The following is a 25,058-nucleotide window of genomic DNA, read 5'->3' on the forward strand; positions in this document are numbered from 1 at the left end:
ATTTATTAATTTATTACCTAAAATAGAAGCTGAGTGTTTTGGAAAGCAGCTCCTCAGTTGTTCCTAACCTTGTTTTGTTATCATGGCATGGCTGTTGTCAATGCCAACCGAGCTACAGTACAAGCTCAGAGGCTCTGCCATGTGGATGTAATTTTACCAGGATGATTTTTTTTTCTACCGCAAATCAAATAAAAGATTCAGCTTTGAGGGTAGAAAATAAACCCAGAACTGATCTGCATTACACCGAAACAAACAAGAGTGAAGTAAGAAAATGAGAGAGACAAAATCTGAATGTAATGGTTGTGGAGCTATACACATTTCCTTTGATTACAAGGTATTAGTGTCATCCATGGGCCCATTGGCAGGAAACGCTGGGCTGTTCACCACATTGGAACAAACACAAATGTCAATGTCTATTAATTCACTTATAATCATATTTGAATGGATCTTCACTGCGCTGCCTATCTGTCTTTCTCCACGCACTTTTGAATGAGTGCTCTCAGGGATTCTTGAATCACAGCGGAAACCACACAACTGGATCGCGTTTGTCGAAGATATATTAAGAGGAAAAAGTTTCCGACGGTGGTGATCGCATCTAGAAAATCCCGAATTGGCAATGAGGAGAGCGAGCGTAAGTAAAATAGGTTTCAGAAATCATGATTCTGAAACACTGACATGATTATTCATTGTAGGTAAAATCATCTCAGCAGACTTGCACACTATATCGATAATAAAGAATGAAAACTAACATTGACTTTGAATTTAAGCTAAAAACACCATTGGGTTTTTTGGATATCGTCAGGCCATATCCAGTGTAGTGTACTCAAATTCGTCTCCAGCCAATAACATTTTTATTCAAAAATACCTCTTTTATTGTTTTATGCATCTTGCAATTCTTTTTTAGAAAAACTTGCAGTGATATCTAAATATGTATATCTCGTTAGAGTACATTTTTATTTCTTTTAACTGTGCTAACAGCAAAACTGTTGGGACTAATGCCACATTAAAGCTGTGAGGAAACTGTAGAAATAAAGGGACCGGAGGACAGAAGGACTGTCTGCTTCATCGATCTTTAGCTTGTGGATGTTCAGGCCACCATTTTCATCCCTGCGGTTACGAAAACAGACAACTACGGATACCGAAAAGCACCCCTCACCCAAAAGAAAAAAAGCCCAACAACTTCAGAGCCGAGTGTCAAAGTTGATCTAAAAAGGCAATTTTTCAACTGTGACAAAATAGCACTTTGCAAAATAGAGACCGTGGTCGCAGTCAAATAAATGTCGTTCAGCAATGTTGACAAATTGCTTGAGTAGTGGCACGCGATGCCACTAAGGCACTGTTGAAGCAGTGCAGCGTAGCCTCTGTGCAGCCTCCCACTCCCACCCATCCTCCCAATTAATCAGGCTTATCTTCACCTCCATCACTGCTGTCAGTCATACTGGAAAAGCCTTCCACGGCAGCATGCACGTGCATCATGGAGTCTGAGACGGGAGTATGCGCCTGTGAGCTCTATACACACTTGTGTGCAGGGCCAGTGTGTGTTTGCGTGCGGGAAGTAGAGCAGTAAACATCTGTATCTGGTCAATCCACATAGCCAAGCTGATTTCTCAGCTCATCTTAAGACTAAATGTTCAAGACTGTCCGTCACGCTTAAGCGTCAGTGTTCAGAAAAGTGTTTGCCAAGGAAAACTGAAGACCCTTGCTGTGTCGGATCCCTAAAATTTGTCCTTATAACATCTGGAGCAAAACATATTTAAATCTTAGCAGGTTCACTCAGTGGATGTAAGACAGCAAGATGATCAGAAGCTGGGTAAACTGGGTAAAACATAAAAGCCGAGCAAACTTTGAAGCAACTGAATTTAATTATTGAATATCACTAAATTATTGAAAGACAGTTTTTCCTGCAGTTAGCACTTTATTACACCTAACCTACTTTCCAGCAAAGTGTTACTATGGACACATCTGTCAGAATTCAAGTGTTCAAACTGTGGATTAAGAAAAAAAAAACAGTAAAGTTTTGAAATGTTGCACGCCAAAACAAACTCAGTCTGTGATGCATATCTGAATGTGAATGAAATCAGTCTGACATTAAAAGCAAATGAGATAAACTGTGTGTGTGTGTATATATATATATATATATATATATATATATATATAAACAGCATGATCAGGATTTCTGACATTTCTTCCGCAAAACCGCCATGGGACACTTCGCTCATCTGACAGTTTTATAGAATCTTTGTTTTGATAATCCTTGTATTGGTGCTACCTGTCATAACACACAGTAGTAACCACCAAACACCCCCAACCCCTCACCCCTCAATCTCTCAGCTAAATCTCCCTGTCTACACAACATTGGTCCCATGATAAGAAGGTGACACTGTCACTCCAGCCCACACACACACACACACACACTGATCACTCTCACGCACGCACACACACATACACGCGTGCACACAAACAGCCTCGGAGGCGTGAAGCGTGCATAGGCGTTCGGCATCATGCTAATTTTCATTGTTGTGATAAAAATAAACAGGTCTGGGGAGCCGAATCTGAAGGCCCGAGGGTCACGGCGCGCTCGACTGACAACGACGGGGAGGGGGGAGGCGGGAGGGGCGGGTTTGGGACGGAGGCTCAGACTGAATTACCTTGATCCACCACGACAGCCTCACATCACTGTCACCAGCCTGTTTGGAAGGCTTGATGGGGCCGCGGCGCTAAGTTGGAGTAAGCCGACTGCGATGGATGTGTGTTGACAGTGCACTGTATTCAAGGGCACATTGAAATGAGGAGGTGAAACAGGGGGAAAGTTTGCTAAGCCATGTGTGCCATAATTATCCCGGGCTCTCCTCGTGCCTCTTATCTGGTGGCTGGTGGTGACTGTCAGATGAGTGAGGGATCGACTGTGACATTATCTCTGTCTCACTATAGCCCCTCACCCCCCTCGAAAAAAATCGCAGAACAGACAGGAGGTGTTACCGTATGCTGAAGCCATTTCTGCTGCATTTTCCTCTCCAAGGGCCGTGTCATATAATTAATATTTTTATTGCAGTATAACATTAAGGTAGAGTTGCTGTTTTGAGCATTACAAAAATGATATAAATTACCCTCCTGACAGTGCATAGTCTGATCTCCTACTACTCATAAACTCAGTATTAATGGATTATATAAAGGATAAATAACTATTATAATAAGAGTAATGCAAAAGCATGCGCTTGCCTTTCACTGGCAATATACAATATATAGTTTATTAAAATAAATTTTAAAGTATTCAGATATAAACATTCAAAATTATATCCCTTGCACGTATTGCTTCCTTCAGTGTTTCAAGCTTACACCCTGATTGTAACAGTTGAGGTGTTTTCCATCACAGGTGAGGTGCCACACTCGAGCACTAGGTGGTGCTTGAACACAGCCCTCACACAGACACACACTCGCTGACACACACGCATATTTAAACACACACCTCTTTCCCCCTCTCTTAACACTATCATCAGCTCCCTTTCTATTCATTCTAAGAGAACAACAAAACACCCCACCCCTGCCCTTACACACAGCTCGCACACATGCGTACGTACACACAAAGAAAGCCAAAAGATGCCAGGCTCAACTTACAGGCCTCTTCTCTGTTCATTTGATATGAAGCGGCTTCCCTTTCACCTCTCCCGCCTCACCTGTCATGCACACAAACAGACGCACACACTCGCAGATGCACTGCTCTCCGCCCTACTCATCAAATCTGGGCTCCACGTGTCTGCAGCCATGATATCCATCTAATCGTCCAACCTTTTCAACTCTGGCTGCTTTCGGGACTTCGAGGAAGATGTGGTAGCATGCTCAGTGTTTCAGGGGCAGGCGACCAGTTGCAACAGTACACCTTTGCAACCGCACGCACAAAAAGACACAAACTTACACCTTTCCCATTAAAAAAGAAACCGATGTATGCATGCTAAAACAAATTTGTTAAGTACAGCTCTGTGGGTCGGTTGTTGCCATTTGGCTCTTATGCAATGAATTGAAATTTCTCACTAGATCTTTATTAAAGGCTTTTGATTTCCATTGATCTGCTGATGTTGGTGTAAAACATGCACAGAGGAGCATCTTAATCAACAGCTTTCCATTTTGATTTATTTTTAATATTTATCTGGAATTTATTGAACATGAACCTTTAAATTACAGGTTTATGGATGTGCCCAAACCAATCAAAAGTAAATTACAGACTTTCATTATATGATTGCTGTTGTAAGCTTGAACAGTGCTGATGCTAGCACACTGTAATTTTACAAATATTTAGATGACTAAGACGATGACTTTGCTCATATATGTGTATTCTGTTTAAAGACGCTAAAGCGCTTTACCCACTGCTGTAAATACAGTCACTGAATAGCAAAACCAATCACGTTTGCATTAGTACAAACGAGGCTGCTGCACTCCAAATATAAATGATAACTGACCAATAGTTTAATGCATGCCCTGATGCAGCGCAGCATCAGCAAAAATTAAACAGGATGTCAATTCTATTAAATAAACACGTCACTGTGCATCAGAAATGGCTGCATGTTTAATGACCACACTGTACGCGTGTGTGTTCGTGCATGTGTGTGGCTGGTGCCCGTAGCTACAGTGTGACTGTACTAATGGGAGAGGTTGTTTGAGTCCCTGTGTGGCCCTTTTCTCATGCTAAACCAGCCAGTGTTTAGCGGTGTGTGTTGTCTGAACCAGGGGCTACACAGGGACACTTTGTACGTGCCCGTACGTGCGTGTGTGTGTATTCACGATCGACTTTCGATCTTACGTGTGTGCGTGTAGCGAGGGTGAGCGCGCATATCTGCACGTGTGTTTGCTTCGCCTCTGCTATGCTGTGTGTGTGCTCACCGGTGCTTCTACGGGGCAGCTGCGTGAGCATTCCTGTTGACGTTAAGCAGCTAAACAGTACCAGCTTGCTGGGCTCCTAACCTCCCCTTTCAGAGAGAGAGCCCTAATGAAGTCCTGAAAGGCTTCCTGACTCCCTCATCTGGCTTTGTTTAGGCCCCGCTCTCCCTCGCTTTGCTTGAGGAAAGCCATTAACCCATTGAGAAGACAGTCACACAGACCCTGGAAGACAGTTAAAAAGAAAAAAACAACAACTGTAGTGGTGTGTCTAAGATCCTCAGTGTCTCTCAAAGCGTACATTGAAGGTGCCTGGAAAAACCATAAGGTCCCACCGGAGTGTGTCCTTCGTGGCTGGAATTCTTGGAGAGCTTTGAATAGTTTTGGACACATCAGAAGATTAGTTTGAGTTTTTTTTCAGTTTTCCAAAACATGCAGTGTGGAAAGTTTTCCGCTTGTTAATTAGTGTCTGATGACAAACAGCTATAACAAACATGTTAAATCTACCACAAAGATGGCAGTTAATAATAATAATACCATTCTCATTAATCTAGATTCATTATATTGAGAAGATCTATTTTGGATTTTGTGACAAATGATTTTTTTTTAAAGACATGAAAGGTATTATTTAGAGCTGGATGGGCATCAAGTCAAATCTGGAACACTTAAGATGGTATCTATTCTAAATGGCTGCTCCATTAAACTTGCCAGGAAACAAGGCATAAAACATTAGCAACATGTAGCAAGCGGGTTATGGGACAAGGAGGAGAGAGAGAGCGGTATGGGCAGAGACTGATGGACGGAAGGAATAAAAGAAATTGGACGGATCACTCTCTGTTCCTGAGATTTCCAAACCCCCGCGCACGTGTAATAGCACTTCATTTTAATTTTATAGTTTGTGTATACTCAATAAAGGAAAATTGTTTCTATGTGGTTATGCCAGTCTATTGAGAGCAAGGCAAGTGAAAAGGTAAAGGAGGGGGTACATGCATGGCAAATAAAAAACTGCAGCAGTTAAAATTGAATTTGTATTCACCAGGAAGTGGGTTAACCCAGTTAAAAGTCAGGGAATCCAATAGCACCGACTGATATGTGATGTCGAGACAATCTCCTTTGGGGAGCTAAGGCGCTTGGCTCATATGCTGCCTACCCGGGCTCAGAGCGTGTTTTCAGGTAATAATAATACATCATATTGCTTAACGGCATATTTATGTAAGAACTCAGCGCGAGGAGCCTTCTGGAGTGCACTGGTGTTGTTCTTTGAAATCACCTCCTTCAGATATGCGCCACTCGCAGTTGTTATGTTTTCTCTTCCTTATCAGTTTTGCCGAAATGGAAAATTCTATTACAGAGCGTATTTGGTTTGTCACAGTCAGATGCCTTCTCCTCAGGTTGCATTTTGCGGGGGGCGCAGGCATTTTCCCCTAGATTTCTCCTTTTTAAGAGACAGCGCAACTGTGTTTGTGTGCATCTGCGGCTCTGTCGCCGCCCGCTTCTTTGTATGCTAAAGAAGAAAGGCATGTTTTTTCCATCAAAAAAAAAAAACAGAGTGGGAAAATGACAAATCTCCCCGTCTTTGTTATTGGAATATATTGACTGCCCTTGGTTCATTGACTTTTTATTACAGGAGGTAGCACAACTGTCAGCAAATAGGGAAAAAATTGTTTCAGCCATTTGCTTTGGAACATTTGAAGCTTATAATTTTTGTACTCCACGTACGCACAGTTTTTTTTTTGTGTGTGTGTCAGCAGCAAGCATGTTTTTGCTGTGTGTGTGTGTGTATGTGGATTTGAGTGTAGGAGGTGCAGCTGTAAGCACTGATGATGGTGTTCACAATATTAAAAAAAAAGGAGGAGGAAGAGGAAGAACTGGAGACAGGGAGAAAAGATAGAAGGAGGGAGGGGTAGACTAAAGCAGAGAGAGACAGAGAGCCAGACAGAGAGGTGGTTTCGGTCTACCAGGAGCACACAGCTCTAGCCGCCAGCATTGTGTCAGTGGTGGTCCCCTCATCCAGTCTGCTGCAGCATCTGCCACAGAGGCACCAGGCTGAGCGAGACCCAGATCCTTTCACGGCCCTATCTCAGGACCAGAGCCCCATCAACTTGCCTTCTCCTCGAGGCCCAGCTGTCTTGCTCAGCTCTTCCCGCCCCATACCTCTCTCTGTCTTCACACCAAGCCATGTTAATAACCCTGAATCAGAACCCGCGGGCTTGTATCGCTTCTTTTCATGCAGCCTCAGCTCCCTCCAGCCCCATTCCCTCATATTCCACTCCTACAAAAACCATCCTTAGCCTCTGAAGACCCCCCAACCTCATATCTATCATCCGTCCTCTTGCAATCCAAATACCGAATCATCCCAACCTACATCCATACAGAGCTGTATAAGAGTAAAGTCTGTGCTATAAATGAAAGTCTAAGTCATATAAGCAGAGCAATTGTGACGAAGTATTGCAAACATGCAAACAACACGTCTGCATGTTTGTTATGCATAAATTGTAGATTTTTGACTGGGAAAAGAGTAACAGGAAGTGATGCCTTTTAAAAAATTCAACAATGCCATCATCAATGTTAACCAGTAACTATGAAGTCATAGCAAGTATCCAGTATGGCTGAACAGGCACAACAAAGAGATCTGACCTCCAGGAACTGAAAACCTGATGCTACTTGGAAATTACATCAGTATGCAAGTGATAACAAGGACGTGGAAGCAACGTGAATAAAACCTGCATGCTTAGAGTAACGAGGTGCAGCGTGACCCCCGTTCAACATTCAGTACATTTTAGATTTTTTTACAGATAAAAAAAAAGAAAAAGAAAGACTGTTCTGTAGCTATTTCATTAGCTACACACTTCAATTATTCTGAGCTACTGTCTCAGCTGTCAATAGCCCATAAAATGGTAAGAATGATTAACTTGTCAGTTAATTAATAACAAGTGAGATCACCTCGCAGGCACTTTGATGTGTGCACTTTTTTTTCACCTGCTGCTCCCACTTCATTCCTCTTTTCCACCTCAGTCTCTACCTGATTTACACCAGCTTTATTTGTTCATATTACAAGCACCAAATAAATGCAGCAGTGAAACAGCTGTTGCTGTAGTGTGCCTCTAGTAAGAGCAAACCATAACAACAAACAAGTGAAGTCGCTTTCAGTGAATATTTTCTTACTGTTTTAGTTCTCCGGTGTTGAGAGCCACCTCGAGGACCTATAACCTTTAACCCCAGGTCCGACCTGTTCCTTTTTCCCCTGGATCACTCAGTCATTGCTCTGTCCCTTCCTCCCCATTCCCTTCCCATTACCCCGCAACAAACATTCTCCTCGAGCCCTATCTCCATTTAAAGCCCTTTCTCTCTTCCTGCTGGGGCTGGAGAGGGGCTGAAGCTGCAGCATCTCCCCATCCGTTAGCCAGGAGCCAGAGATCCCAGCCAGACATGCCATCTGATACAAGTCTATCATAATGAAGGTCCAGCATGGGGCTAAATGAGTTTCCACCTCAGCCGCGCAAGGGGCTAATGACAAAACAGCCTCCCTGTGCTCCTTGGCCTGCCGCTAGCTTTAATCAGGGCATATGGCACTTGCCTAAACTGCTTGCCTATGAGGAAAGAAGAAAAGAGGAGTGGAGAGGATTTGGGAGAATGCAGAAGGGAGAACCTTGAGAAAGCGCTGAGGAGATGAAGAAAAAGACAAGGAGAAGGCGAAGAGTTTGCCAAGACATTTTGAAAGTTTACACTGCTGCGTTTTACCTGAAACAATGCAATAAGTCCAGCGTATTATATACAGCAAAGTTGACAGCAGACGTCTTTTTAGCTATTTTAAGACATACTCTCGGTTACAAAGGCAGGCCTTTCTGGCTGTCTGATGCAGAGTGGAACTCGCTAATAGCTTCCATAGATTTATATTAATTTGCAGGATTTAATGTGCCTTAAATGGCAGATGATCAACAAGGGAAAACAAAAGTGTATTAGTGCCCCGGTGGCATAAAAAGAGTGTGGAAGGGGGTGGGAGCTTAACAAATAGGCTACTCCATTTCATAGCCCACTTTATGGCTCCCCAACCTATCCAAATTAGCTTAAAGGATTGATAATTCTTTACTAATATAAAACTGTTACTGAGCCCTAAACTGTGACTTGCCCTTTTTAGGTTTTTTCAAACACTAAATAGAGGGCTTGGTTGTGGAAATTAAATTGAAATCGCATAACAAGGCTTCCTTTTAATTTGATTAATTCTTTGTTGTTGTTTTAGATCCCTCGCAAAGACACCCATGACGTTTCGAGGTTATTTGTTCCACTGTCTAATGACAATTTTCTTGCACAATAACAGCAGTTAAAGAGCTGCCTCAGAGCGAGTTTTTTTTTCTACTTGAAATCACAGACAAGGCTAAGCCAAAGGGGGACTAATAAACCTCACTCTTAATTCCACTGTGAGGCTACTGCTGTGACTGCTTACACTACAACTTCCCCAGAGCCCTAATTGTATAGAGAAGGATGATCAAAACTTCATTTAGCCTTCTTGGCTCAGCTTTGGAGGCAATGGTCATTTTAAAATAAATATATGGTGGTATGTGTAAGAGACCATTGTGAACAGCTGACTGATGACCTCTCCGTTTCCAATCTCAAGCCTATTAAAGTTTCAGCAAATGTAATAGATGTAGCTGTGGATGTTTTTACACTTGAAGAATTTTAATCATTTCAAATCATTTCTCACTGCGTGCACAAAGCAGCTCATTCTACCTCAGTTACTGTGAACATGTTTAAAATGAATTCGAGTGCTTAGAAGATTTTGGTTCCATTTTAAGCTGGTGTACTGTAGGATCTATTTTGGCAGGAAGAGGGGAAAAAAACAGAAGTCAGGCTGTACCAGGCTGTACTCAGCATGGAGAAAATGAACCTCCGAAACCCATGCTGACAGTTTTGGACCCTACTGTTCCTGATTTCAACAGCACCATAACCAGTCTTGGCAAACAACAAGCCCCCGGTACAAATTAGCCAGCCATCAGCAGGGTGCAAGGATTGCTTTTCCATGACAGGGAAAAGACAGAGGAAGGCTGAGTTTATCTAGGCAAAGGCCTCCACAGACAGTTTCTTGGACTTCCTACTGAAGCCTCCAGTTGTTTCTGCTGCGTTCCTTTCCCTGCTCTCTGATATATCTCTTCCTCAATCTCTCACTCGCACAATCCTTCCTCACTCCAAAGAGTGTCGCCCAGGTTTCCCCTCAGAGTGGGGTGATTGCTTGCAGCTGGGGTGCATTGAGAACATTTTAATATTATGCAGAAGATTAGAGCAAACTAACTACATTATTCTCCAATTACACTCATTTCATCCAACTGATGTCTTTATATCCTTCCCCTCGCCTCGATTAGCCTAATGTGAAAATGGAATGGGGGAATGCGCTTAGGACTGTACCGATTGTTCCTCGGTTGCCTATTATTTCAGAGCACCATTAAAAGGGAGGCGTCTTTTATAGTGACTGTAAATAAAACGATTAGGGGCAGATCCAGCCGGGTGCTGAGGAAGATTTCATTTCAGGGATCTGCTTATCAACGTTCTTGGAGGGTTTGGAAGGATTGCGAGAGCCCGCCACAGACGAGAAGCTACCTTCCCCCACCTTCATCCCACAACGGCTCTCTGTCTCTCTGAATCCGCATTACAGTAGCAAATCTCACACTCGCTTTGCATCCTTGTCATAAAATAAATAAATCAATTACATTCCTGCACACATACGTGGCTTCTATCTAACACGAGTTCAAATCGTTTCGTTTCACATTGCCTGTAAGCCTGCTTAATATCCCGCCAAGCATGCCCAAATTATTAGAAAGTACACAAGTGACAATTGTCAGCCAATGTTGGTGATCTGCACGCGCGGATATAAAAAAATATGTTGTCTGCCTGTAAGTGGAAAAGAAAAAAGCTCCCTCACTTCATAAACCCCTTGCTGAGAAGGAAGCTTTTTGAATTGTGGGCGTTCTATACAAAGCAAATGCGACAAACAACATGGAAGAAGACCTCAAACCAGAGAGCTCCTCCAGCACAGTTACTCTGGGTCTGATTTCTATGCGTGCAACAAGTCCCTGAGCCATACTTGGAAGCAAGCAGCGCCTTTCTGAAAGTTTTTAATGGATTTTTGGCATGTTTGGGACTTTAATCGTTCACAAACATGTGGAAACCTAATCTATTTACCGTACATCAGGAATAATCCCACATCAATTAATACAACAAAGCTACCATCAACAAGAAAGAGGTCTCACGATATCAAATGCTGGACTTATATGGAGTACACTATGGTGGCCCTATGAGGTCAAATGCACTGAACTTAAATACTAGCAAATACAAAAAAAACCCCCTGAAAAACATGCAAAACAAAACTGAAGTTGAATAAAACACAATGGGGAAAAAAATGTAAATGTTCACAAGAAAAAGGGGAACCTTTTTGGGGAGATAAGACAATGATGGACCAGCTGCATAACTGACAAGCTAACGGCTAATGGCAAATATGTATCGACAAGCTTATATGAATCATGGGATTTCAAACACATGTTACGTAGCGACACTGATCAATCCTCCACTCCTTTAAAGCTAATCTCTGTGCAATCCTTTGCATGTTTCAGTTTTTGTCCTGTTTGCAGCTGTGCCGTCACACTATCCCCCAAAAAGCACTTTTGTTACTTTTTTGTTTTGTAAGCTTTTGCAGCATCTATACCCACTGCGTTTTATTCGACTTCTGTTGTGTTTTGTGTGCTTTTTGAGCGTTTTTCCATTTGCTTGCATTGTCTTCAGTTGCAGTGCCTTTGAGCCCTCAGGGCTACCGTAGTACACTCCTTATTAACATAAATATTTAGGATAAGTGGTGTAAAACAATTGAGTTCTGAGAAATGTTTTTAAAGTGAACTTAATAAACCTCTTGTGTTTCTGTTAGTCTTTTGAGTGCATATTTTTACTTGTCTTACCTTTTTTTGCATGGATAGAATATAGAGTTTTTTTCCAGGTGCCTCCCATACTGTATGCTTTTGTTGGGGATGGGGCCAACCAATATTATGTTTTATTGCCAGCTGATTCGACCAGTTATCTACAGCTAGACTCATCAGTCACATTCTTCTGTGTACAGTTAGTATCAAGCACACTTGTCTTGTAGAGTGGATATGTCTTTCTTAAAAAAAATACAAAAAAGAAATACTTATGTTATTATTATATCAACTCATTACATGCTGTGCTACATATTAGGCATTGCTGTGAAATTATTGTACAGTGAAACCCCTTTCGGCTACAGCGAGGCACCCTTGTAATGTTTGTTTTCTTTTTCCCCTCTCTCTTTCCTCCTCTCTCTCCTTTAGTTTTTTGGATTGACTCCCCTTTTGTGTTGGATAGCAGGGACACACAGTGTTGATTTCAGTTGTTCGGCAGTTGTTTCATAGCTCGCAGCATGTTTGTCTATGGTGGCATTCCTCAATTCCATTCAGCACACAAGAGCAGCCCCTGGGGCCGGACATATCCCAGCATCCTCTGCTCCTCCACCATCCCAGTGATGGACCAGGCAAACATCTGATCTCTTACCCAAACACGCTTGTGCGTCCACAGATGCACAAATAAAGAAACGAGCTCACACAAACGCAGCGACACACACATTCTCGTGCACGCTAAGACACACCGCAAACCACCATCTCCACACTCAATACTTGCTCCTATCATATTGCAGTAAATCCAGTTAAGAAGCTCTGTGAGGAGAGAAAATAAAAGATACAGTTACCAGGTCTAGAAAGGTTTGACCTAAGCTGTGTCATCATGTACCAATGCTATTGTCCAATGACATGTTTGAATGTGACAGATCCACAAAGCCTTTTAGCATGTCAGCATTGGTAATGTATTATCGTGAAATTTCCCACTTAAAGAACCTTTAACAGCTTGTTTCTTTCACACATTTCTCTTTAACTTTTGTGTTAAAACATAAAAAGCGTGACTCTTACATTCTCCTCAAACCCCCGAAATGAAAAAGACAACCAAATTTGGTCCAGTGCTTTGTTTGGATTTGTAGGCCTTTTCAGTTCAATTTAGTCTGAGGTAGCGATAAAAAAAGAGCACCGCTTCTTCGTGCAACCAGAGGTTATGTTTTATTGCTGGGAAGATAAGCTCTTGAAAGGTTTGACAGATGATTTTGTTTACTGAAAGTAAAACTACTCCGACCATAATTCCCGTTGGAACTGGAGCAAACTCTGGTGCTTTGACCTTTTGTAAATGTATCTGAGCAAACCTGAGCACCTCATGTGATTACACAGCAAAACTGCTTTGACAGGACCTATCTGGACTGAATTGCTAACCTTATATCAGTTTAGACTCACTGTCTTGGAGAAAGAATGCTGCCGTTTTCTGCAGCGGTGATATAGCAAAGCTGTAACACTTCTCTGTAAGATGTGCAGAAGACTGTTTCACTTATACCCAAGGAAAATACGGCAAGTAGAGGAGAAATAAAGGATAGAAATGCTAAAATTGATATCTGTCCATCTTACTGTTAAAGACCCTTAAAGTCACTGAAGCGAAACAACCACGTGGTTTCCTATGGAGCCCATGTTGTGGAACCAGAACCAACAACTGCTGCATACAGAACAAGCAGCACCTGAGTGGATAAGCCTTAAAATAGGAGCCATCGTTCACAGTGTGTGTCCTACTGCCTCGGGGACATCAGGGCTGACCAGACGACATTCATCTTCAAACTATCATGAACTGTTTTTTTCTTTTTTGGGGGGGCAGACAACAACTGAAGTCTCAAGTGTCTTTCCTCCAAAGTATGACTTTACAGGCCTTGTTTAGCAACCGATTTTTAGGTTACACCAGCTATTCCTGTCACTGAGGCTCATAACACATTTTCAGATGTATGCACCTGAAAGTTTATTCAGTTAAAAGTACGTGAAAACGAGTGAAAGCTGCCAATTATCAATTCAAGTGTCTACTTAAAAGCATATATTGCTGAGAAACTACTCGTTCTTTAATTAGATGACATGTGTCCTCTCAGCCGTGAAGGGTGATTTAAAGAGATGCACATCATTAAATATAAATGTAGGTAAATAGGCTACTACTTGTTTTTGTCTGTTACATTATACTGACAATATAAACCTGCTTTACACCAAGTGAGTGAACAAAAAACACACAGCATACTTAGTAAAGATAACCTTTAAAAGTGTAATGCAAGTAAGAAATGTAACCTAGAATCATTTTTGTGTGGTTTACCTGATGTTTAAATCATGCAGTGAGAGTTATTTCACCTGGAGTATCTGCTGAAAAATATATGTGTAAAGAAACGCTCTCAGAGAGTGCAAACCTGCACCATTCAGCTCACTTTCTGGGCAGTATTTACTTATAAGGGAATAATATTGTATTCTGCATGTGCTCATTTTGGTTTGTTTGTTTGTTCTTTTTGAATTTAAAAAGTTTGCAGTGCAGAAAAAAGAAGTGCAAAGTGCAGGCTTTCATGCATTTGCACTGATACATTTTAAATATACCTCATAGTACATCTGTGACATGGGTTTCAATTTGTAGTAAATTGTTTAATTATTTAATAATAGTATTTAAATGGTTATAAGATGTTACTGTAATGTACATAACAAAGACACAATAAAATAGTTAGAAGTTCCATATATAATTTCCTATATGTTTCCAGTACAAACAATGGCACTAGCATTATTAGCACTATTATAGCATTGTCACTTTGAGTTAGAGGTCAAAGGTCAAATGTGACATATTTTTAATCCTTATATGGTACTTTCTATATGTTGATTCACACACACACACACACACACACACACACACACACACACACACACACACACACACACACACACACACACACATATATATATACATATATGTACATCATTAAGATGACCTTTGAAAAACATTTTGAGCTATCATGTTTACAGATGGAATGACGCACTAACAAACCCTAGCAGTAACATAGAGAGTGGCCTCCTGCAGTGCATAACTCAAATATTAGTGTGAAGACACTCTCGGGCTTTGTTTACTGTCAGCATTCGACATTGTTTCAGAAATTCAAGATGGCAAAATAACAGGAATGTTTCCGAGCCCGCTTAAACATGAACTCTTCAGTCATTCTCGAAATAATGGGTTTTGAGATACCAATCAAACCTGACCTAAACAGAAGACACAATTGCACCCTATCAATCAAACGGTGATGATACGCTGTCTTAGAAATGCGCTCTGGCTGGCATGCCGTAAAGCGGTTCTGTTTTGCAATACCCTGAGAAATGAGGGTGGATAGATGTACTTATAGTGGCAACTCGGATAAAATAGCCTATATCTCACCTTTCGCACACTCATTCTCTAGTCTCTTCCCTCCACTCCCCTCCTTGTGTTAGATGAGTTTAAAGCAGATCGTATTTCCACAGGTGGCTGTGACACGAACTTACCCTGGAATGTTGAGTGGCATAAATCTCCGTAATTGCACGGTATCGACCACATAACTGGAGCTGCAACTGTTAAGGGAGACACCCTCTCTCTTTTTTTTCTTTCTTCTTCTTTTTTCGCTCCATACCATTTTTCATGCTTTTATCTGACATTGAGAAAGGGGGCGTTAATCACTGCACATGCACACTTATTCGAGAGCCAGTCTCCTTCCCACACACACACACACACACACACACACACAAATGGTGATACATCCATGTCAAGCAGAGCTACTGACACTCCTATGGAAAAAGTGAGGATGTCAGGGATGTGCTCAGAATATGTTTTGACTGCTCTAACTTTGACTGCATATATTGAAAGTATTCACAGAGAGACCCGTGACATCGGTGTCCTGTAATTGATGGGACAATGTCAAGACTTTTAAAATCTGTAAACTTCTGCAGCTTGACTGCACAGTTTGATGACTTGACTGAGGAAAGAGAGACAAGTCTTTTCATTCAGACTGACTTCCGTGACATGTGACGATGTCTTTCTTGTTTTTCTTGTGTGCGCGGTCGCTCGACTGTACCGAACAAAGGCCTCAAACCTTTTTTAAAAAAGAAAGCAAAAAGTAATCCAGCCCCAGAAAGAATCTTGGACACTGTTTCGATGATTGTCTGCATGTCCCTGTTTACATAGTATGTATACATGTACATCACATAAGGCATTTTTCAAAGATTCTTCTCTGGGATTGTGCACACTTACAGATATCTTGCACTGATTAACCGTCAAAATTATGCTCTCCGATGTCTTATTAACATCTCTAAAAAAACGGGAAATGTATTTTCTGCTTTTTTTGTGCTATTGGAATCGAAATCCTGTCTGCAATTAGATTGTTGGCTATATATATATATATATATATATTTTAAATATTTTGGCTTGTTTAGTAAAACCTGGTTAAGCTAGCAGGTTTTGTTCTCAAGAGTTTAATCCAGCCCCCTGTCAACACATGCCCTTCATGGTCTGCATTAACTTTTGTTTGTGTCTATTTTTTCCACAGTGCTCCTCTCATCATCCCAGTTGTTCAAGCAAAAAACAAATAAACCCTATAAAAGGTAAGAAAAAAAAGTTATACCATTGCAATTACATACATACATTTGAGGACAAAGCAAACGATAAAAAAAAAAAAGACTTCACCGCAAGATGTATACAGAACACGACCTGCCTAGAGAAACGATTTCAGATCCCACATACACGTACCAGTATCTGTTGTAAACAAAGTAAGACAGCTCTTCCAGTTCATCCTTCTGAGCTTTAAAACCTCAAGTTGCCAAGAGTGACATCACCGGGTCCAGACACAGATACATCTCTTCCCTCGGGGTCTAGGGTAGAGGGAAGGGAAGAAGGTGGGATGGAAAGGTGGAGAAAGAGAAGCTGGGGGATGTGAGGGTTCTGAGGTCGGCCTGTGGAGGGTTGGAGGTCTCCTTTTCTGCCAGGTGTGCTTTTCACACACACACACACACACACACACACACACACACACACACACACACACACACACACACACACACACACACACAACCTCTCTCCTTCCACGGCGGTGTCAGTGCTGCGCTGAAAAATGACAAGGCCAGACACTGAAGCCGGCATGACAGGAGAGCTGCTGTGGCTGCAGTGAAGAGTTCCCACACAACTCACAGCGGTGGGAAGAAAATACGCACACAAAAAACACAAGTCCAAGCCAGGAGTAATTTCTCATTAAAAACACAAGTTACACTCATTTTCCAAAACATAATATGACTAATCTTATAATACCTGTTCTCGGGTGTTTTCATGAGCTCATTTACACTTATATGATTTTAGTTAGCTTAGCTTTTACAACACAAAAATGAGCTAATGTTTACAGGGGAACAAAAGTGACAGAAGAATGTCCTGAATTAATTTTTGTAAAAGTTTCCTATGAAAACTCGTGGAGCCGGACCAATATTAAATCTAGAGCAGAAGATGCGACTGTCTCCAGCTTGTGCTGATGAACAGGATATACAGTGACAGGACAAACATCCCTGGGTCACCATGCCATTGCTTCCCTGCCATTAATTACAGCTCAGCTGGTGCATATAAGCTACTAAAGATTATCTAAGGATACAGAAGATTATCTCCGGATGTGAGCTCTTCGGGAAACATAAATAGTCTACCTCTTCTTTCCTCTTTTTATTCCACCCACTGCTTTGCCTGTGAAACCTGGGGTTCTTCACATGGTGTCCATTATGATTAAGAAAGAAAATGATGACCGGTTAAGACCACCGGGGCAGCTTTTAGACTGCCAGCAGAATTTACATTTCTCTTTGTCTTCTAATTGTTTTTTTTTTTCATGCATGCATGCAAACACTCAGAAACAGAGAATTCTTTGTTTAAAAAAAATTTAAATACAAAACATCTTCATGACAGTACTGTAAATTCACCCCATTAGCCATTTGAGCTGAATGCCATTTGCATCTCCTTAAGTTTGTGTTTTGCATCGGTTCACTGACATAACCTTACGGTGGACAATTTTACTTTTAGAATGGTTCCGACTCAAAGGACTTGAGTTTGACAAGGTAATGAAATACTAATGTGCAGTGACATAGGTAACCCTGAGCAATACTTGTGCAGCAGGGCTGGAAAATAAAACACTCCCACTCATTTTGTAAATGTTTTCGCTTTGAACCTCATTTGAGTATTTCGGCTAATTTATACTTCCACTGCACATTTGCCCTTCAGAAACAAATACTGCTGATTGATGATCCCGCATTTCCATTTCTCTTTCGTTAGTTGATTATCCGTTTTTAAAATTAAGCTTTTTGCGTAAAAAGAAAAAAATGACACAAATGAGACGCTGCGTTGCCGGTGATTTTTTTGTTTTTAATTCTACCGATCTCGTGACACCTTGCACAAAACATTTGGTGCCTGTTGATATATTTCAGACTCTGCAAGACAAAAATGACACTTCCTCTAACACTGCACAGCTGGCATCATTAAAATCTGGAAAAAGCTGGAGTTATCCAAATATGTCATAAAAAGCAACAATTTGAGAAGAGCCAGAAAAACACTGATTAAATATTTCCTTCCCATAACAATATCCTTCCTAACAGTAGGTAAACTTACCCATGTGTGGGTAGTATTACTCTTTTGACACCACTAAATGCTGGTGGTACTTTGTTTAAGCTGTATGTATATGATCAAAATGACAATAATGGCTCAGCAATCACTGCCTCTGTGTACCATATTGAATATTAAGTATGTATTAAGTAATATTAATAAGTAAATAGGGCACCTGCCACTGTCTGAAAAGGCATTACTGTTTGTCTAATGTCACTGGATTGCGTAATGTGCATTTTGTTTGTACAATGTAATTTTATGTCCCAATAAATACAAAATCTTTCTTATTTTCTAAAGAGCCTGCTGCTTTTTGATTTAATGCTCAAAATTTCTTGTGCTACGAGTTCACCCGGTCTTTTGTCTTTGAAGTAAACACAAGCACTAATGAGAAAACAACAAAGCTAGAGAAAAAAAAGAAGAAATAAAATAACCGCCTGGAAGCCACTGTGTGCTTTAGATTATATGTTTATCAAGTCTGAATGGGAACACATGTCGAAAAGCAAAAATGCCCAAATGCCTTTTTATCAGCTGAAAATAAAAAAGTCTTGCAATCTGCCTTGTTTCCACCTTTTAGGGTTCATTTGCACAGATTTGTCCGGTTTGCAATTTCCCAGATAATTAAATTGATTCCCAAATGTCACTCATTTGATTGTTTTGTATTAATCCTCATATTTTATTTCTTGTCCATACAGAACTATGAGGCCAAAGGCAAAGCGTGACACTTTGAAAAAGCAAAGCATTCCAATAAATGAGTTCGGCGTTTGAGACTAAATGAACACTTATCAATGCTCATAATTTCTCTCCAAACTTTTAACCGCCTTCCTCACTTGCATGCGTGCGTTTTCATATTATTGCTGAGTTACAATTACTGCACCCTTCCTGTAATCCATTTTCACGGAAAAGCGACTCTCAGCATGAGCTCATCAGCTAAACATCCCTTCTAAACAATCGGTGAGACAACTGGCTTTCTGCTTTATCTGGAACAAAAGGCGTCTATGGTTACATCTTCTTGGTTACAGAAACATGACACAGTGTTTTTACTCCAGCACTTTTGACTGATTCCAGATTATCTTCCTCGGGGGGCTCCTGTGTAATTTGGTAATTTGTCTATGACTACCTTTTAGCATTTTTACAACTTTTTTAAGGAATGCGGTCGTACAAAAGGCCAGTGTGGCATCACAATACAGGACAAAAAGTCTCTGGATCATACCCATGCTGCATCAGTGTGGAGTTACAATAATACTGTGAAGGTATGGTTACAGTGATAATGACAGCCGATGGTCTTTTTTTGTTGTTCAAGGAATTCCCCCTATTTTCTTTTGTTGAACTGTCAGTGAATCGGTGTCACCTTTGGATACTGTAACGATATATTGCATTGAAACATATGAAAATTACTGAGTAAATTATGGGAGATTGTGTAATTGAGTTCTGATGTGATAGTGTTTTTTCCCCCTCCGCAGCGCTGTGGGAGCATTCGGGTGGAGGGGGAAAGACCACAGGACACAGTGACAAGCTAGTGCTCTGCCTATTACCGGCCATGAGACTGTGCTCAGCTGATACGTCCTGTCACCCTTCTATACAAATCTTCCTGATATCGCCTCTGTGCACGCTTACACTCAGAGGCAGGCGGCGGCCTGAACTTGCTCTGTCACTCTGCTATACCCGGATTCCTACAGAGGAGAGAAGGGGCCCCCACGGGGACCCTAATCGCTAAAGCAAAGGGTCATCCATCAAGTCAGCCTCAGTGGGGACATTAGGGGAAAAAGGCAGAGGAGGGATGAACGACACAGGGAGGGAGAAGTAACGGGGAGAGACAGAAGCAGAGAGTGGGAGGGGGGGAGACTGAGAGAGAAACAGATTGAAATACAATGAGCACAGAGAGAGAGAAAGAGGCAGAGCAGAGCTTTCTGTTTGTTTAGGGTCTGTCTCTGTCATTGTGATGCCTTGGTAGAGAGGTTACCGGGGGTGCCTCTCGGACACTGGGGGCTGCTGTGCTCCGTTGACGGCCCTGCGACCGAGCATATGTCACAAGTCTAGTGCGAACGAGGGCGCTGCCTCTGCTGGGGCACACGTCATTAGCACCATCTGTGACAGTACCCATGAGGCCCTGGTATGCACAAATACACTGGTTTTGTTGGGGGGGGGGGAGGACGGGGAAATTGAGGAACATGTATCTGTGTGTGTACCAGTTCTTCCATGGTCACTGCTGCTATCGATCGAATGTGAGGGAAGGGCGAGAGGGAGGTTGAGATGAAACCAAAGATAGCAGCACAGTGTGCGTGTGAGGGTGTGAATGCACTGTGTGATTTATGTTTATGTGTGTTTGTGTGTGAGATTTTGAGTCAGCATAGTGTCCAGTGCAGCAGTGAGTCCAGGATACCAGTATGGCAATGATTACAGCCCTCTGGGAGGGAGGTTAAGACGGGCCCAGGGTTCGCTTGCTGCAGTCGTGTTGAGTCCAGATAGAGGAAATGCTGGAATAATAAGAACAGGAAGGGTAAATGGCCTATCAAACACACCCCTTTCTGACCTCCCCTGAGCCCGGCCGACCAGGATGAAAGATCCAGCCACTTTCTTCTTCTTAATGGTTTCCTCGGTAATCAGCGCAGCGGAAGTGCTCCAGTCCGGGGTGATTAGCCAGGGCTAGGATTCCTTAATCGCTCCAGCCCCATTCTCATGCTTTGAAAAAAAAGGAGGGAGTGGGAAGGAGGGAAGAGGAAACAAGGGTGATAACAGGGCTGTATGTTTAAAGAGAAAGAAAAGGGGGGGTATAAGGGGATGTGGAAAGGCCACAAGTAGAGAAGTTCAGTCAGATTTGTATGGATCAGACTAAATCATGTATGCTTTCAGTAAGGCAGATTTGATTGTGGTTTCTTTGAACATGAACTGAGCTTGAAATATGTTTTGTACCTCATGATATATTATTTTTTAAATTGTTTTTTGTAGTTACTGTAGAGTCACGAGCAGCTCCAGCATTGAATAAGGTAGTAAATTTCTCAGACAGTAAAATGAGAACATATCTGTTGGCTGGCGGTGACTGATGATGGGGTCAGAGCCTTGAGCCTAACCACAGAAATGGCTCAGCATGAGTCACTGTCACAGGCAATACTCTCTCTGTACCCACAGGTTGCTCCTCAAAACCTCCTGGGCCCGAGTGTTTTCCCCATGTTTGTTCTGAATAAACATCTCTGACCAACTTACCACTGGCTCTGGGATCCCTATGTATGTCTCTATTACAAGGAAATCTTTTTTCATAATTATAATAATGAAAACAACAGCAATATGGTTTGGATGTTTAACCATTCTCAGTAAATTGCAGTCATTTCATGATTACCCCTCAGTTTTTATTTTAAATTCAAACTGATTGATCAGCTTAGTTATGGAATAATAACTCACATAAAAAATAGAAATGAAAAGACAGCAGTCATGCTGCAGATTTGAATGAAGAAGTGGTAATTTCTATCTAGATGCTGATTGACTGGCTCTTCGGTTATGTCTCTATCGGGACCACCTGAAAACTTTCCGAGCTTCCTAGGTGGAATCGTGTTACCGAGCTTCACTCAAGCAGTTTCATTTTGTAGCTGCTTTTGTGGTTTTTCTTTTCAGAAGCCATGATAATACTCATCTGCTCTCCTTCGCTAATGTTCCCCGGCTGATTTATGCACTGTTTACTTTCCCTGCCAATGAAGCTGTACAGTGGCAGCATACTTGCAGCATACCTACGCCCTGGCCTGTTTGACAGTACGGGATTTGTTTTCATATAGGAATTCCCCCAGTGCTGCTACTTTCTAAGTTCCCACCAAGTCCAACCTTCTTGTACCACACATTGTCCTCCGTACTGTTTTTCAGCGATCACGTTACAACGTCAGCTTCCAAAGCATCACCAGTATTGTGAACATGAACCCAAACAGGTATTGTGTGTATCTACAAATGTGCAAGACAATCGGTGGCCCCGCCTGGACTTTTTGTCATAGCTGCTACAGAGATTTGGCGTCTCACGGGGAAACGTCTCATGTGTCGACCTTTAAAAATCCCCCTGTCCATACTGTGTATGCCTTGCATATGAATAGCACGTATAGCACGCATGCAGATGGCTGCGGTGAACAGGATCACACATCGGCTTCACGCACACACCTGGTCATGCACTCGTGGACACTCACGTACACGCACTGTGGTTACTACAGATGATTTAATGCTCTTAAAGGATTGCTTTCACTCTTGTCTCTGCTATTTTTTAGTCCTGGGGGCTGAGTAGGTGTGTGTCTTCAAATACAGTGGACTTTTACACACACACACACACACACACACACACACACACACACACACACACACACACACCAATGGCACTTGACTTCTACTTTACACCTCCACTCAAACACCGTCATTTCTGCCATTTGTTTGTGCACGTTACCAAAAACAGGCAAACTGATATGAACGTGTGACATTTAATGCTCTTAATCTTGAGTTAACGTGCTAATATTTTTTTTAAACAACAGTAAAGTAGGGTTCAGAGGGTTATCCACATTTTTTCCCCCATTTAGCCTGATAAAAGGCATCAGTTTGTACCTGGTGTAACGGTTTCAAGCACAGTGTGTCTTTTGAACTTAGTATGCACTGAGGAGTGTAACTGTTTGAGCTGTAAAAGTCCCATGGTGCTACATCCCTTTGCCACCCCTATGGATAAAAGGAAGATGCACTGAAAGCAAGTCGGAGAGCAAGATGACAGATGCGCACAAAGCAGATAAGACAGAACAAAAGATGGTAGACAAAGTGATAAGAAGGGCGAATTCGACAGATAGACAGACACACCAGGCGTTTCTGTCTCACCATCCTGTAGTCAGTGAGCTGTCAGCGATCCTCCCTGCCTGCTCTATGGGTAGAGCCCCGCGAGCGATGGCATTTCAAATAGCCTTATAAATCAAGAGTTATGTCACTCTGCCACTGCCATTAACACACAGAAGAGAAAACCACCAGTTTTTTTCTTTTCTTTTTTTTTCCTGCAGCACACAGGGCTTATATTACTGTGTGCATCCCCTACTGAACCATTAATACTCTACATCGGGCTCTCGCTCTCAGGCCGTAACTGAAATTTGAGAAATTTATCCTTAACATGGGTCCAAGTCTCAAGAAAACTTACCAGTGCTCCTGTCATCAGGGGACACGCCAGAAATCTGCCTGACCCATTTTTTTTTTTTTTGGCTCCTAACCTGTAGGTTAAGAAATTCTTTCTCCTCCCTCAACGATTACTTAAGAGTACTAAAGAGAAACCCCTGAGCAAGGCACTTGACCTCCAATAGCTACACTGAAAATGCTCGCTGGTTATGAACACAACACTGTGGATCTGAAGGTTTACACTTGTCGTGAAATAAAAACACACAGGCACACGTGATATCTTGAAAAAATATGCTACAAATACAGGCTGTTGGAGCAATAATGCGTAATTTGCAATCATGGTTAATCGGTTTGAGACTAAATGAAAAATCGGTCCTTGATTCAACTATCAGCATCTAACAAACGCTTCAGACCTTTGTTTGATTAAGTGACTCACTCGCTATTCTGTGCCAGAGCGGTGCTGTTCCCAAACAACTTATCTTAATGATAGACAGATGGCAAAGGAATTCATTGCTACACCACTGCGCCTTGTGTCACCTTGAAAACTTTTTTTTTCATGCCCCACACGACCCTCTGCACCTGCCGCAAAAAACAGTTTTTCCCCACAAAGCAAGTCATCCATTCCACACGTAAGTCACGGCTGCTGGGGTTAAATATAGGAATCACGCATACGGGGGTAATCGGGAGTCTCGTTGCGAGATCCCCCGAGACTGATTCCCGGCGTGTGACATGGCTGTCAAAACACTGACGGATTGTTTTACCAGCACACTCGCACAAACACGCAGCTGTATGCATACACACATAGACGCAGACACACACTCCCGCACACGCGCAGACAAATACAAACACATGCTTGTAAGTACACAAAATCACACTGACAGATTGTTTTATCAACTCCACGGGCTTGACTGACATCTGTTCTCCTGGGTATCCTCCCAGCTCTCAGCTTTATGAGGTACAATCAAACAGTTTAGTGCTGCAACTTTAGTTATTTTCTAAAGATTTTTATTTATTTTTTTGCCAAATCACATTATTGCTAACTGCTATTTCTAGGCACGAGTTGCTCCTTAAATTCGTCTCTGCTGTTCTTCTTAGGACAAATAGGAAGCACACGTGCAAAGGTGCAGTGGCCAGGTGCACTGCTGGATTCTGTCGGCCACTCCGTCAGCCAGATCATGAACTTTTGAACATGTCAAAAAAAACAACGAATAACGCCATTAAACCATGTTGACATACTGTATGACAGTTAATTCTGTGGCCATATGTCACAATGGCGACTATATTGGTTAAATGCTTCCTGGGACAGATGCTACTTTTAGGCTAATCAGTAGTAATTGATGATCCAATTTGGTTAAAACAGCCTCGCTCTGGCCAGTGTCTTTGGCCTGAAGCTGTCAGGGGGATGGGCAGAGGAACGGGACAGACTGAGGCACTCCATCGTGCTAGCTTTGCCAGTGCTTCATTAAATGTGTCTGGGTCACAGCATGAAGAAACACAACACCTTGTACCCAAATGATGGCAATTTGTACGGTCACTGTCAGACATTGTGAGCG

At 42.0% G+C, this 25,058-nt stretch overlaps 1 long non-coding RNA gene across 2 annotated transcripts in view; it reads left to right on the forward strand.

Annotated features, from left to right (window-relative positions):
• The window catches only part of LOC143420288 (uncharacterized), a 135,665-nt gene that overhangs the window by 76,980 nt on the left and 33,627 nt on the right, over positions 1 to 25,058 (forward strand). For both annotated transcript variants that reach the window (XR_013100105.1, XR_013100104.1), the window contains exon 4: positions 16,316 to 16,370. This is a non-coding gene — a long non-coding RNA (uncharacterized LOC143420288). The remainder of the gene's footprint in view (positions 1 to 16,315; positions 16,371 to 25,058) is intronic.

The sequence above is a fragment of the Maylandia zebra genome, linkage group LG9 (assembly GCF_041146795.1).
Source record: "Maylandia zebra isolate NMK-2024a linkage group LG9, Mzebra_GT3a, whole genome shotgun sequence".
NCBI lineage: Eukaryota > Metazoa > Chordata > Actinopteri > Cichliformes > Cichlidae > Maylandia > Maylandia zebra.